Source organism: Hemitrygon akajei, chromosome 7, assembly GCF_048418815.1.
Source record: "Hemitrygon akajei chromosome 7, sHemAka1.3, whole genome shotgun sequence".
Taxonomy (NCBI): domain Eukaryota; kingdom Metazoa; phylum Chordata; class Chondrichthyes; order Myliobatiformes; family Dasyatidae; genus Hemitrygon; species Hemitrygon akajei.
Genome location: NC_133130.1, coordinates 13,022,981 through 13,034,815, shown reverse-complemented (window position 1 = coordinate 13,034,815; position 11,835 = coordinate 13,022,981). Strand labels below are relative to the sequence as shown.

General features: G+C 45.4%; 1 long non-coding RNA gene across 1 annotated transcript; it reads left to right on the top strand.

Annotated features, from left to right (window-relative positions):
- The first annotated feature begins 571 nt into the window (after nt 1-571).
- Nucleotides 572-11,032, top strand: LOC140730232 (uncharacterized). Its single transcript, XR_012099544.1, has 3 exons — nt 572-1,545; nt 2,437-2,608; nt 8,290-11,032. It is a non-coding gene; the product is annotated as an uncharacterized lncRNA (long non-coding RNA).
- The last annotated feature ends 803 nt before the right edge of the window (nt 11,033-11,835 follow it).

Here is an 11,835-nt window from a genome sequence, read left to right as displayed (position 1 = left end):
GAAATATTTAAGGGGAATATGAGGGGGAACTTCTACATTGAGAGGGCTGTGAGAATGTGGAACGAGCTGCCAGCAGAAGTGGTGTACTTGGGTTTGATTGCAAAGTTTTAGAGGAATTTGGGTAAGTACATGTATGGGAGGGGTATGGAGTTGCAGGGTATGGAGGTACTAGGCAAATTAATATTTCAGCACAGATTAGATGGACTGAAGGGTCTGTTTCTGTGCTGTAGTATTCTCTAACTCTACACATCCTCTGTACTGTGTGTGAGGAATGATACTGCATTTAGCTGCATACACAGGTATGGTGGAATGATGATTAAGCTTGAACTTGAAGGGGCTGTTCCTCTGTATTTTAAACACTGAACCAGGAAGGAGACATCCGTTCTAGTTTGAACCTGAGCCAAGTTAGAGAAACAGAGGTGGTTCTAGTACTGAACTGTATCCCCAATGCTGTTTATGTAAGATTGTAAAGTTTAATAAACTTTTAGAAGGCTCGGGTTTGGCTCATATCCACGAGCTGCCGGTAATCAACACTTGGAGGCATTTTGAAGATCTTTTTATCCAGCATTACTTTGTTCTCTCTGTGCTTGTCTCTGTCTCTGCCTGTCAGTCTGTCTCTCTGTCTCTGTCTGCCTGGCTTTCTCTCTCCCTTTGTGTCTCTGTGTGTCTCTATCTCTGTCTATGTCTGTCACTGTTTCTCTCTCTCTCTTTACCTCTGCCTGTCTGTATCTTTTTTCTCTTGCTGTCTCTGTCTGCCTGTCTGTCTCTGTCTCTCCCTCTGTGTCTGTGTCTGTCTTTCTCCCTCCCACTGAGTGTGTATCTGTCTGTCTGCCTGTCATCTCCCTGTCCCTGTCCCTGTCTCTGTCTCTCTAGCACTGGAAGGTGTGTAATGACATGTGTGGACTGGCCCCAGCATGCCCTAGGATTCTATTGGCTGCTCACACAAACAGCGCATTCCGCTCTATGTTGTGATAAATTGCTGGATCGGAATTTGAATCACTCTTGCTCTGTCTGTCTGTCTCTGTGACTGTCTCTCTTACTCACTTTCACTCTCACTCTCTCTCTCTCTCCCTCTCTCCAACCCTCTCTCTCCCTCTCTCCATTCCTCTCCCCTCTTTCTCTCCTCTCTCCATCCCTCTCTTTCTCTCTTCATCTCTCTCTCGCTCCTGCTCTCTCCACCCCTCTCTCTCTCTCCGTCCGTCTGTATGCCTCTCCCTCCCCCTCTCTCTTTCTCTCTCTCACACACAACAATTGCATCAACCCTCACTCTGCAGGAAGTGGTAACTTTGTCACCCTTATACAGATTCAAGTTGAGCTCATCTTGACCTTTCAATGGAGGAACGTTGATATAATCGCCTCGGCCTTTCACCAGCTCTGATCTGCAGCGCCCACAGCGAGGACCTTCTGAAGAGATGTCACAGTTGTAAGATGGGAAACCTTGTGCACAGCAAGATCGTACTGTGAAGATGATTGGAAAAACTTCATGACATTGTGGTTAAAAATATTATTGGCAAAATGCTGAATACCAGGGGACATGCGTTTAAGGTGAGAGGGGGTTAAGTTTAAAGGAAGTGTGCGGGATAATATTCTTACACAGAGAGTGGTGGGTGTCTGGAATGAACTGTTGAGGTAGTTGTGGAATTAGGTATCACCTTTAACATTATTGGCTAACTTAGTTTCATATTCCATCTTTAACTTCCTAATGACTTTTTTTAGTTGCCCTTCTGTTGTTATTTTAAAACTTCCCAGTCCTCTAACTTTCCACTAATTTTTGCTCTATTATATGACCTCTTTTTGGCTTTTATGTCGGTTTTCACTTCTGTTGTTATCCATGGTTGCGTCATCTTGCCTTTAGAATACATCTTCCTCTTTAGGAGCTTTATATCCTGTGCCTTCTGAATTGTTCCCAGAAATTCCAGCCATTGTTATCCATGCCAGAGTTCTTTTCCAATCAATTCTGGCCAACTCCTCTCTCTTGCCTCTGTAATTCCCTTTGCTCCACTGTAATACTGATACATCTGACCTTAGATTCTCCTTCTCAATTTTCAGAGTGAATTTGATCATATTATGATCACACTCCCCTCAGGGTTCCTTTACCCTAAGCTCTCTGATCAATTCTGGCTCATTGCGCAACACCCAATCCAGAATAGCTGATCCTCTAGTGGGCTCAACCATGAGCTGCTCTAAAAAGCCATTTCATAGGCATTCTCAAGATTCCCCCTCTTGTAATTCAGCATAACCTGATTTTCCCAATCTACCTACATATTGAAGTCTCCCACGACTATTGTAAAATTGCCCTCTTGGCATGCATTTTCTATCTCCTTTTGTAATTTGTAGACTACATCGTTACTACTCTATCTCTGTCAAATATGCTCTCTATCTTCTATGTTCAAAGGAATACCTATTCAATTTTTGCCTTTAACTCATGTCCTCCAGATCCGACAACATCCTTGTAGACCAATCAGAAACAAGAGAAAATCTGCAGATGCTGAAAATCCGAGCAACACACTCAAAGTGCTGGAGGAACTCAGCAGGCCAGGCAGCATCTATGGAAAGGAGTACAGTCGATGTTTCAAGTCAAGACCCTTCAGCAGGACTGGAGAAAAAAGTTGAGGAATAGAGTTAAACGGTAGGGGGGGAGGGGTGTGAGAAACTCAAGGTGATAGGTGAAACCGGGAGGGGAGAGGGGTGAAATTAAGAACTGGGAAGACGATTGGTGAAAGAGTAACAGGCCTAGAGAAGGGGGAATTTAATAGGAGAGGACAGAAGACCATGGAAGAAAGAAGGAAAAGGCGGAGGTGATGGGCAGGCAAGGAGATAAGGTGAGAGAGGGAAAAGGGAATGGAGAATCCTGAAAGAGTGGTGTGGGCCCGATGCACCATCCATAACTCTCGGAGACGTGAGGCGAGAGATAGGCTTTTATTAGCTGGAAGAAAGCACTGTCAGCAGCAAGAGACCATCACACAACATCCTGGAGACTGAGGGAGGAGCCACAGGGGTCAGTGGGAGGGGCCACAGGAGCAGTCAGCAGGGGGCGTGTCCAGACAGGTATATGTAGTTCACCACAGGGCCTTTACCGTAAGTTTGAGAAATCAATGTTCATGCCATCAGGTTGGAGGCTACCCAAACAGAATATAAGGTGTTGTTCCTCCAACCTGAGTGTGGCCTCATTGCGACAAGGAGGTCATGGATAGACATATCAGAATGGGAGTGGGCAGTGTAATTAAAATAGGTGGCCATGGGAAGTTCCTGCTTTCTCTGGTATACGGAGCGTAAGTGCTCAGTGAAATCTACACTGGGTCTCACCGACATACAGGAGTCCACACTGGCAGCACTAGATACAGTGTTTGACCCCAACAGACTCACAGGTGAAGTGTCGCCTCAACTGAAAGAACTGGTTGGGGCCCTGAATTGTGGTGAGGGAGGAGGTATAAGGGGCAGGTGTAGCACTTGTGCTGTTTACAAGGATGAGTTCCAGGAGGAAGATCGGTGGGAAGGGATGGGGGGGGACGAATGGACAAGGGAGTCGCGTAGGGAGCGATCCCTCTGGAAAGCAGAGAGTGGGAGAGAGAGAAAGATGCGCTTGGTGGTGGGATCCCGCTGGAGATAGTGGAATTTGCAGAGAATTATGTGCTGGACACAGAGGTTGGTGGGGTGGTAGGCGAGGGCATGAAGAACCCTATCCCTGGTAGGGTGGGGGGAGGATGGAGTGAGAGCAGATATGTGTGAAATGAAATGACAAGTGGGTTGAGGGCAGTGTTGATGGTGGAGGAAGGGAAGCCCCTTTCTTTGAAGAAGGAGGACATCGCCTTTGTTCTAGAGTGAAAAGCCTCATTCTGAGAGCAGATGCAGTGGAGTCAGAGGAATGGAGAGAAAGGGATGGCATTTTTACAAGTAACAATGTGGGAAGAGCTATAGTCGAGGTAGCTGTGAGTGACACAGGGTTTAAGATAGACATCAGTAGATAAGCTGTCTCCAGAGATAGACGCAGAGAGATCAAGAAAGAGGAAGGAGTCGTCGGAAATGGACCAGGTAAATTTGAGGGCAGGGTGGAAGTTGGGGAAAGTGGATGAAGTCGACAAGTTCAGCATGGGTGCAGGAAGCAGCACCAATGCAATCGTTGATGTAGCGTGGGAAAAGTGGGAGATGGTCACCAGTGTAGGCTTGGAACATAGCCAACAAACAAGCAAGCATAGCTGGAAACCATGGCCCGTGGCTACCCCTTTTGTTTGAAGAAAGTGGGAGGAGTCAAAGGAGAAATTATTAAGGGTGAGGACAAGTTCTGCTAGGCGGAGGAGAGGGGTAGTGGAGGGGAATTGGTTATGTCTGGTATCCAGAAAAAAAAGTGTGTTTTGAGTCCTTCCTGGTGGGGGATGGAGGCGTATAGGGACTGGATATCTATAGTAAAAATAAGATGATGGGGGCCAGGGAACCTGAAATCCTTGAAATGATCTAGAGTGTGTGAGGTGTCACGAACATGGGTAGGTAGGGACTGAAATGGGGGGAATAAAACAGAGTCGAAGAATGCAGATATGAGTTCAGTGGGGGCAGGAGTAGGCTGAAACAATTGGTCTTCCTGAGCAAGTGGGTTTGTGGATCTTGGGAAGGTGCAGGGTGGGTGATGTATGAGGTCTGTGATGGTGGATGGGAGGTCCCCAGAGTCAATAAGATTGGTGATGGTATGGGAGACAATGGCCTGGTGCTCCTTAGTGGGATCTTGTTTGAGGAACTCACTGAGGTGTGGGGAGGCCCTTACTGAGGACAGCACATTCTGCCTCAGAGAGGGAAAGGTCAGAGGGAATGGTGAAAACCTGGCATGGATGAGAGCTGGGATCAGAAGGGAGAAGGGGATTGGTAGTGTCTGAGGGGAGGTGAGGTTTTGGGGTGTTCAGGGATGGTGGAGTGTCCGAGGACCCACGAAATGGTGGTGGGACCCAAGAGAGATGGGATTGCAGAGTGATGGTTGGGAAGGTGAGATGGGGATTCCAGCAGTAGTGCATGAAGACCCGGCATGGAGATCAAGGCCGGAGTTGGAATTAGAGGTTGTGCAATTGGCGCTTTGGTGATGTCTGACGTTGTTGGAGCGTGCATTGATGACAGTGGAGTCCGGGTTTTGAGCCTGCTTTGGATCGTCAGAGCCACTGAGATCAGCAGCAGGGATCGTGATCTGAAGATGACCAGGCCTGCTGGCGTTGGAGACCCGGTCAAATTTCTCTGTACTCTTTCAATCTTGTTTACATCTTCCTGTAGGTAAATGACCAAAACTGCTCACAATACTCCAAATATGGCCTCACCAACATCTTATACAACTTCAACATAACAGCTCATCTTCTGTACTCAGTTTCTAAATTTATGATGGCCAATGTGCCAAAAGCTTTATTTATGACCCTATCTATCTGTGATACCGTACTTAACAAATTATGGACCCGTATTCTCAGATCCCTTTATTCTACCTCACTCCTTAGTACCCTACCATTCACTGTGTAAGACCTATTCTGATTGGTCCCACCAAAGAGAAAATTCTTGCATTTGTCTGCGTTGAATTGCATCTCCATTTTCCAGCCCATTTACCCAGCAGAGGTATGATGGGCTTCCTCACTGTGCACTACACCCGCAATCCTGGTGTCATCTGCAAATCTGCCGATCCAGTTATCATCCAGATCGTTGGTACAGATGAGAAACAAGAAAGAAACCAGCACCAAACACTGCGGCACACCACTAGTCACAGGCCACCAGTCAGAGAGGCAGCCATCTACTACCACTCTCTGACTTCTCCCACTAGGCCAATGTCTAAGTTAAAGGCATGAAAAGCTCTTTGTATGTCAGCCATTCAATCCTAGAATAATGTTCGTGAAACTCCTTTGAATCCGCTCCAGTTTCAGCACATCCTTTTTAATACAAAAGCCCCAGAACTGCTCATAACACTCTGAGGGAGGCCTACCAGTGCTTTATAAGGAAATTACCAGTAAAGATGATGAAGGTAAGGCAGCGGATGTGGCTACATGAACATTAACAAGGCTTTTGACAACGTGTCACATGGGAGGTTCGCCAAGAAGGTTCAGTTGCTTGGCATTCACAACGACATAGTGAACGGGAATATACATTGGCTTTTGGAAGAAGCCAGCGAGTGGTAGCGGATAGTTGCCTCTCTAACCGGAGGACTGTGACAGGTGATGTGCCACAGTGATCGGTGCTCGGTCCATTGTTGTTTGTCAGCTGTATCAACAATTTGGATGATAACGTGGTAAACTGGATCAGCAAATTTGAGGATGACATCAAGACTGGAGGTGTAGTGGACAGCAAGGAAGACCATCACTGCTTGCAACAAGATCTGGACCAGCTGGAAAAAGGGGCTAACAGCTGGCAGACAGAATTTAGTGCAGGCAAGTGTGGGGTATTGAACTTTAGGAGGATCAATCAGGGTAGGTCTTACATGGTGAATAGAAGGACACTGAGGAGTGTGGTAGAACAGAGGGATCTGGGAATACAGATCCATAATTCATTGAAAGAGGCGTCACGGGTAGAAAGGGTCATAAAGAAAACTTTTGATACATTGAGCTTCATAAATGAAAGTTTTGAATACAGGAGTTGGGGGATTATGTTGAAATTGTATAAGACATTGCTGAGGCCTAATTTGGAGTATTGTGTGCAGTTTTAGTCACCTACCTACAGGGCAGATGTAAATAAGACTAAAAGATGCAGAGTAAGTTTACAAGGGTGTTGCTGAGTCTGGAGGACCTGAGTTATAGTGAAGGGGTGAATAGGTTAGCATTTTATTCCCTCATACGTACTGTAGAAGATTGAGGGGAGATTTGATAGAGGTATATGAAATTATGAAGTGTATAGATAGGGTAAATGCAAACAGGCTTTTTCTACGGAGATTGAGTGAGACTAAAACCAGAGGTCAGTGGACTGAAAGGTGAAATATTTAAGGGAAACCTGAGGGGGAAACTTCTTCACTCAGAGGGTGGTGCGAGTGTAGATCGAGCTGCCAGTGGAGATGAGGGATGTGGGGTTACTTTCTACATTTAAGAGGAATTGGATAGGTGCATGGATGACAGAGGTATGGAGTGTTGTGGTCCAGGTGCAGGTCAATGGAAAGCAGATTAGATGGGCCAAAGGGCCTGTTTCTGTGCAGTTGTGTTCTATGACTCTTTGACTCTGTGACCACTAGACTCAAAAACAGTTACTTTCTCAAAGCAGTAAAGCTGATCAACACCTCCACCCTCTATCACACTCCTTCACGTACAAACCACTAATAATTTATCATTTCCTGTCTCATGTACAGACACTCTTGTGCCTCACATCACTTTATGGCATACACTCAATCTATGTATGTCAGCTAGCTTACGTAATTATTGTGTCCTTTTATGCTGCATCAGATCTGAAGTAAAAATTATTTTGCTCTTCTTTACACTTTACTCAAAATTACATTGAACAATCCTGAATCTTGAATCTTGAAATTGTTGATTCACTGTTGAATCTAGAACCATTGAGATGTCTCGAGTGGAAACAGGCCCTTCAGCCCATTGAGTTTGTGCTGACCACTCTCCCCACTCCCATCGACTCTCCGAGACTCTACACACTGGAGCAATTTGCAGTGACCAAATAACCCACCAACCTGCATGTCTCTGGAATCAATCTTGTGGTACATCTTCATAGCCATGCAAGATGATATGATTATTAAAAGGTGTATGGTGTGCTGGCCTTCATCAGTCATGGGATTGAGTTCAAGAACTGGGAGGTAATGTTGCAGCTCTATAAAGTCCTGGTTAGACCACATTTGGAATATTGTGTTCAGTTCTGGTTGCTTCTTTGCAGGAAGGATGTGCAAGCTTTAGAGAGGGTGCAGAGGAGATTTATCAGGATGCTGCCTGGATTAGACAGCATAACCTATGAAAATAGGTTGAATGAGCTTTGCCTTTTCTCTTTGGATTGAAGGAAGATGAGACTTGATGAAGATGTACAAGATTATGAAAAGGATAGATCGAGTGCACAGCCTGAGACTTAGTCCCAGGGTGGAAATGGTTAATTCAAGGGATTGAAGGAAAGTATTGGGGGATTACAGAGGGAAGTTTTTTTTTAAAGAGAAAGAAATGGGTGGATGGAATGGCCTGCCATGGAGGCTGGTACCTTTGGGGCATTTAGGGGCACACGGATGATAGAAAAATTGAGAGCTTTGTGGGAGGGAAGGGTTAGATTGATTTTAGAGTAGGTTAACAGTTCACCACAATATCGAGGGCCAAGGGGCCTGACTGTGGTTTAATGTTCTATGTCCTGTCATACCAGAGTTCCTGGGGAAAACCTCATGGTCGCAGGGAGAACATGTAAACTCCTCAAAGACCAGACCCAAGGCCAGGATTGAACCTGGGTCTCCGATGTTGGATTTCAGCAGCTCTGCCACACCGAGGGATGTAAGTAGGAAAATAGAATATCCCGGAAGACAGCCATTTTAATTGCTATCACTATTGCTCCACTGACATGACAGTCCATGGTCTCCTCTTCTGCCACAATGAGAATCCTCTCAGGCTGGAGGAGCAACACCTCGGATTCTGTCTAGTAGCCTCCAAACTGATGGCATGAACTTTGACTTATCAGAATCAGAATCCCAATTAGGGTTATTATTACCGACATGTGTTATGAAATTTGTTAACTTAACAGCAGCAGTTTAATGCAATAAATAATCTAGAAGAAAAAAGTAATAAAATAATAATAGTAATCAATAAATAAATCAATCAATTACAGTATATGTATATAGAATAGATTAAAAATTGTGCAAAAACCTCATTCTGTTTTTCCCCACCCCGTTCACTATTCTTCTATTCCCTACGCTGGCCCTTTACCTCCTCCTCACTTGCCCATTATCTCTCCTGTTTCAACTCCTCTTTCCCTTCATGCCCTGACCAATCAAGAATTCATCAACCAAGACTTAAATATACATAAAGACTTGGACTCGACAGCTGCCTATGGAAATGAACTCCACAGACTCACCACTCCCTGGCTAATGAAATTCCTCATCTTCTCCGTTTTAAAAGGATGCCACTCGATTTTGAACTGTGACCTCTGCTCTCAGACTTCCTCGCCATAGGAAATACCCTTCCCACATCCTCCCTTTCGAGGGCTTTCAACACTTAATAGGTTTCAATGAGGTCACTACTCATTCATCTGAATTCAGGTGAATACAGGCCTAGAGCCATCAAATGTTCTTCGCATGAGCCACTCAGTCCCCCGGGTAAGAGAGCTATGAGTGCGGTGGCAGTGGATGGAAGTTCTCCAGAGTTCATGAGGTCAGTGATGGTGCCAGAGACAGTTTTCTGATGGGGTGGAGTAGGGTCCTCCTTGAGAGGCAGGTATGAGGAAGAGTCTGAGAGATTCACTCTGGCCTCAGCAAGGTAGAGGTCAGGGTGTTACAATATAATAGCACCCCCTTTATCTGTGGGTCTGATGGTAAGGTTGGCATGAGTCTGCAAGAAATGGAGAGATATGGAGCATGTAGAGGCAGAAGAGATCAGTTTAATTGGACATTGTGTTTGGCACAGACACGGTGGGCTCCAGGGACAGCATGGCCTGCACCATCAACCTTCAGGCTCGGCCGCTCGGGGACTTGTGCTGATATCACTCCTATGACTATGTGTGCTGTCATAACCATCATTGCCAGGGCGTGAGCACCTGAGTTATATGGAAAGTTTGAGTTGGTTCCGACTTTATTTCCTGTAGTGTAGGAGAATGAGGGGAGATTTGATAGAGGCATGCAAATGTATGAGGGGTAGAGATAGGGTAAATGCAAGCTGTGTTTTTCCACTGAGGTTAGGTGGTATTACAACTAGAGATGATGGGTTAACGGTGAAAGGTGAAATACTTAAGGGGAACATGAGGGGGAACTTCTACATTGAGAGGGCTGTGAGAATGTGGAACGAGCTGCCAGCAGAAGTGGTGTACTTGGGTTTGATTGCAAAGTTTTAGAGGAATTTGGATAAGTACATGTATGGGAGGGGTATGGAGTTGCAGGTTGATAGGGCTAGGCAAATTAATATTTCAGCACAGATTAGATGGACTGAAGGGTCTGTTTCTGTGCTGTAGTATTCTCTAACTCTACACATCCTCTGTACTGTGTGTGAGGAATGATACTGCATTTAGCTGCATACACGGGTATGGTGGAATGATGATTAAGCTTGAACTTGAAGGGCCAGTTCCTCTGTATTTTAAACACTGAACCAGGAAGGAGACATCTGTTCTAGTTTGAACCTGAGCCAAGTTAGAGAAACAGAGGTGGTTCTAGTTCTGAACTGTATCCCCAATGCTGTTTATGTAAGATTGTAAAGTTTAATAAACTTTTAGAAGGCTCGGGCTTGGCTCATATCCACGAGCTGCCGGTAATCAATACTTGGAGGCATTTTGAAGATCTTTTTATCCAGCATTACTTTGTTCTCTCTGTGCTTGTCTCTGTCTCTCTGTCTCTGTCTGTCTGGCTTTCTCTCTCCCTTTGTGTCTCTGTGTGTCTCTTCCTCTATGTACGTCACTGTTACTCTTGCTCTGTTTCTCTCTCTCTCTCCCTCCCTCTCTCCACCTCTCTGTTTGCCTGCATCTTTTTTTCTCTTTCTGTCTATCTCTGTGTGTCTCTGTCTCTCTCTCTGTATGTGTCTGTCTTTCTCCCTCCTGCTGTGCCTCTGTCTGCCTTGAGCAGAAATGGCCCCAGCCAGTGAGGATCGGAAGGGAACCGTGAATCAGCAACATTTTCAAACCAGCAGCAAAATCTCACATTTATAGTACACAGGAAAAGTCCATTCAGCTCACCTTGTCTGTGCCAAGCACAATGCCAAATTAAAGTAAAACCCATTCTGCCTGCACAGATCCGTTTCCTGCACATACGTACACTCAAAAGGTACCCCTGCACACCAGCTCATTAATGCAAATATCTAATCAGCCAATCATGTGCCAGCAACTCAATGCATAAAAGCATGCAGCCGTGGTTAAGAGGTTTGGTGATTGTTCAGACTAAACACCAGAATGGGGAATAAAGGTGATTTAATTACTTTGACTGTGGAATGATTGATGGTGCCAGACAGGGTGGTTTGAGTCTCTCAGAAACTGCTGACCTCATAAGACCATAAGATATAGCAGAACTAGGCCATTTGGCCCATTGAGTCTGTTCCACCATTCAATCATAGGCTGATCCAATTCTTCCAGTCATCCCCACTCCCCTGCTTTCACCCCATGGCCTTTGATGCCCTGGCTAATCAAGAATCTATCTATCTCTGTCTTAAATACACCCAATGACTTGGCCTCCTCAGCCTCACGTGGTAATAAATTCCACAGATTTACTCCCCTCTAACTAAAGTAATTATACTATCATTGTACCAAAAATCTCCTGGGATTTTGACACACAACAGTTTGTAAGTTAACAGAGAATGGTGCAAAATACAAAAAAAACCCAGTGAGCGGACATTCTGTGGGTGAAAATGCCTTGTTTATGAGGAAGGTCGGAGAAGAATGGCCAGAGTGGTTCAAGCTGACAGGACAGCGACAGTAATTCAAATAATCTTGCGTTACAACATTAATGTCCTCCAAGAGGATCTCAACCTTGTCATTGCTTGGAGTCTTGCATGCTTAAATGACCCAGAGAGCTATGCTGACTGGAGTCACAGCTTTATGCTTTGGCTCTTGGTAGGGTCACCTATGCCAAACAGGTCAAAGGGTAAAGGCCAGACTAAGAGCAGTCCACCAGTCCTCCGGGTTCCGGGGTTCCGCTCAGGGCTAACAACCCTGACTGGTCAAACAAAATTGTTATGGAAACAGCAGTGAAAAGGCCTTCTACATCTGAGTGCAACGGTATTC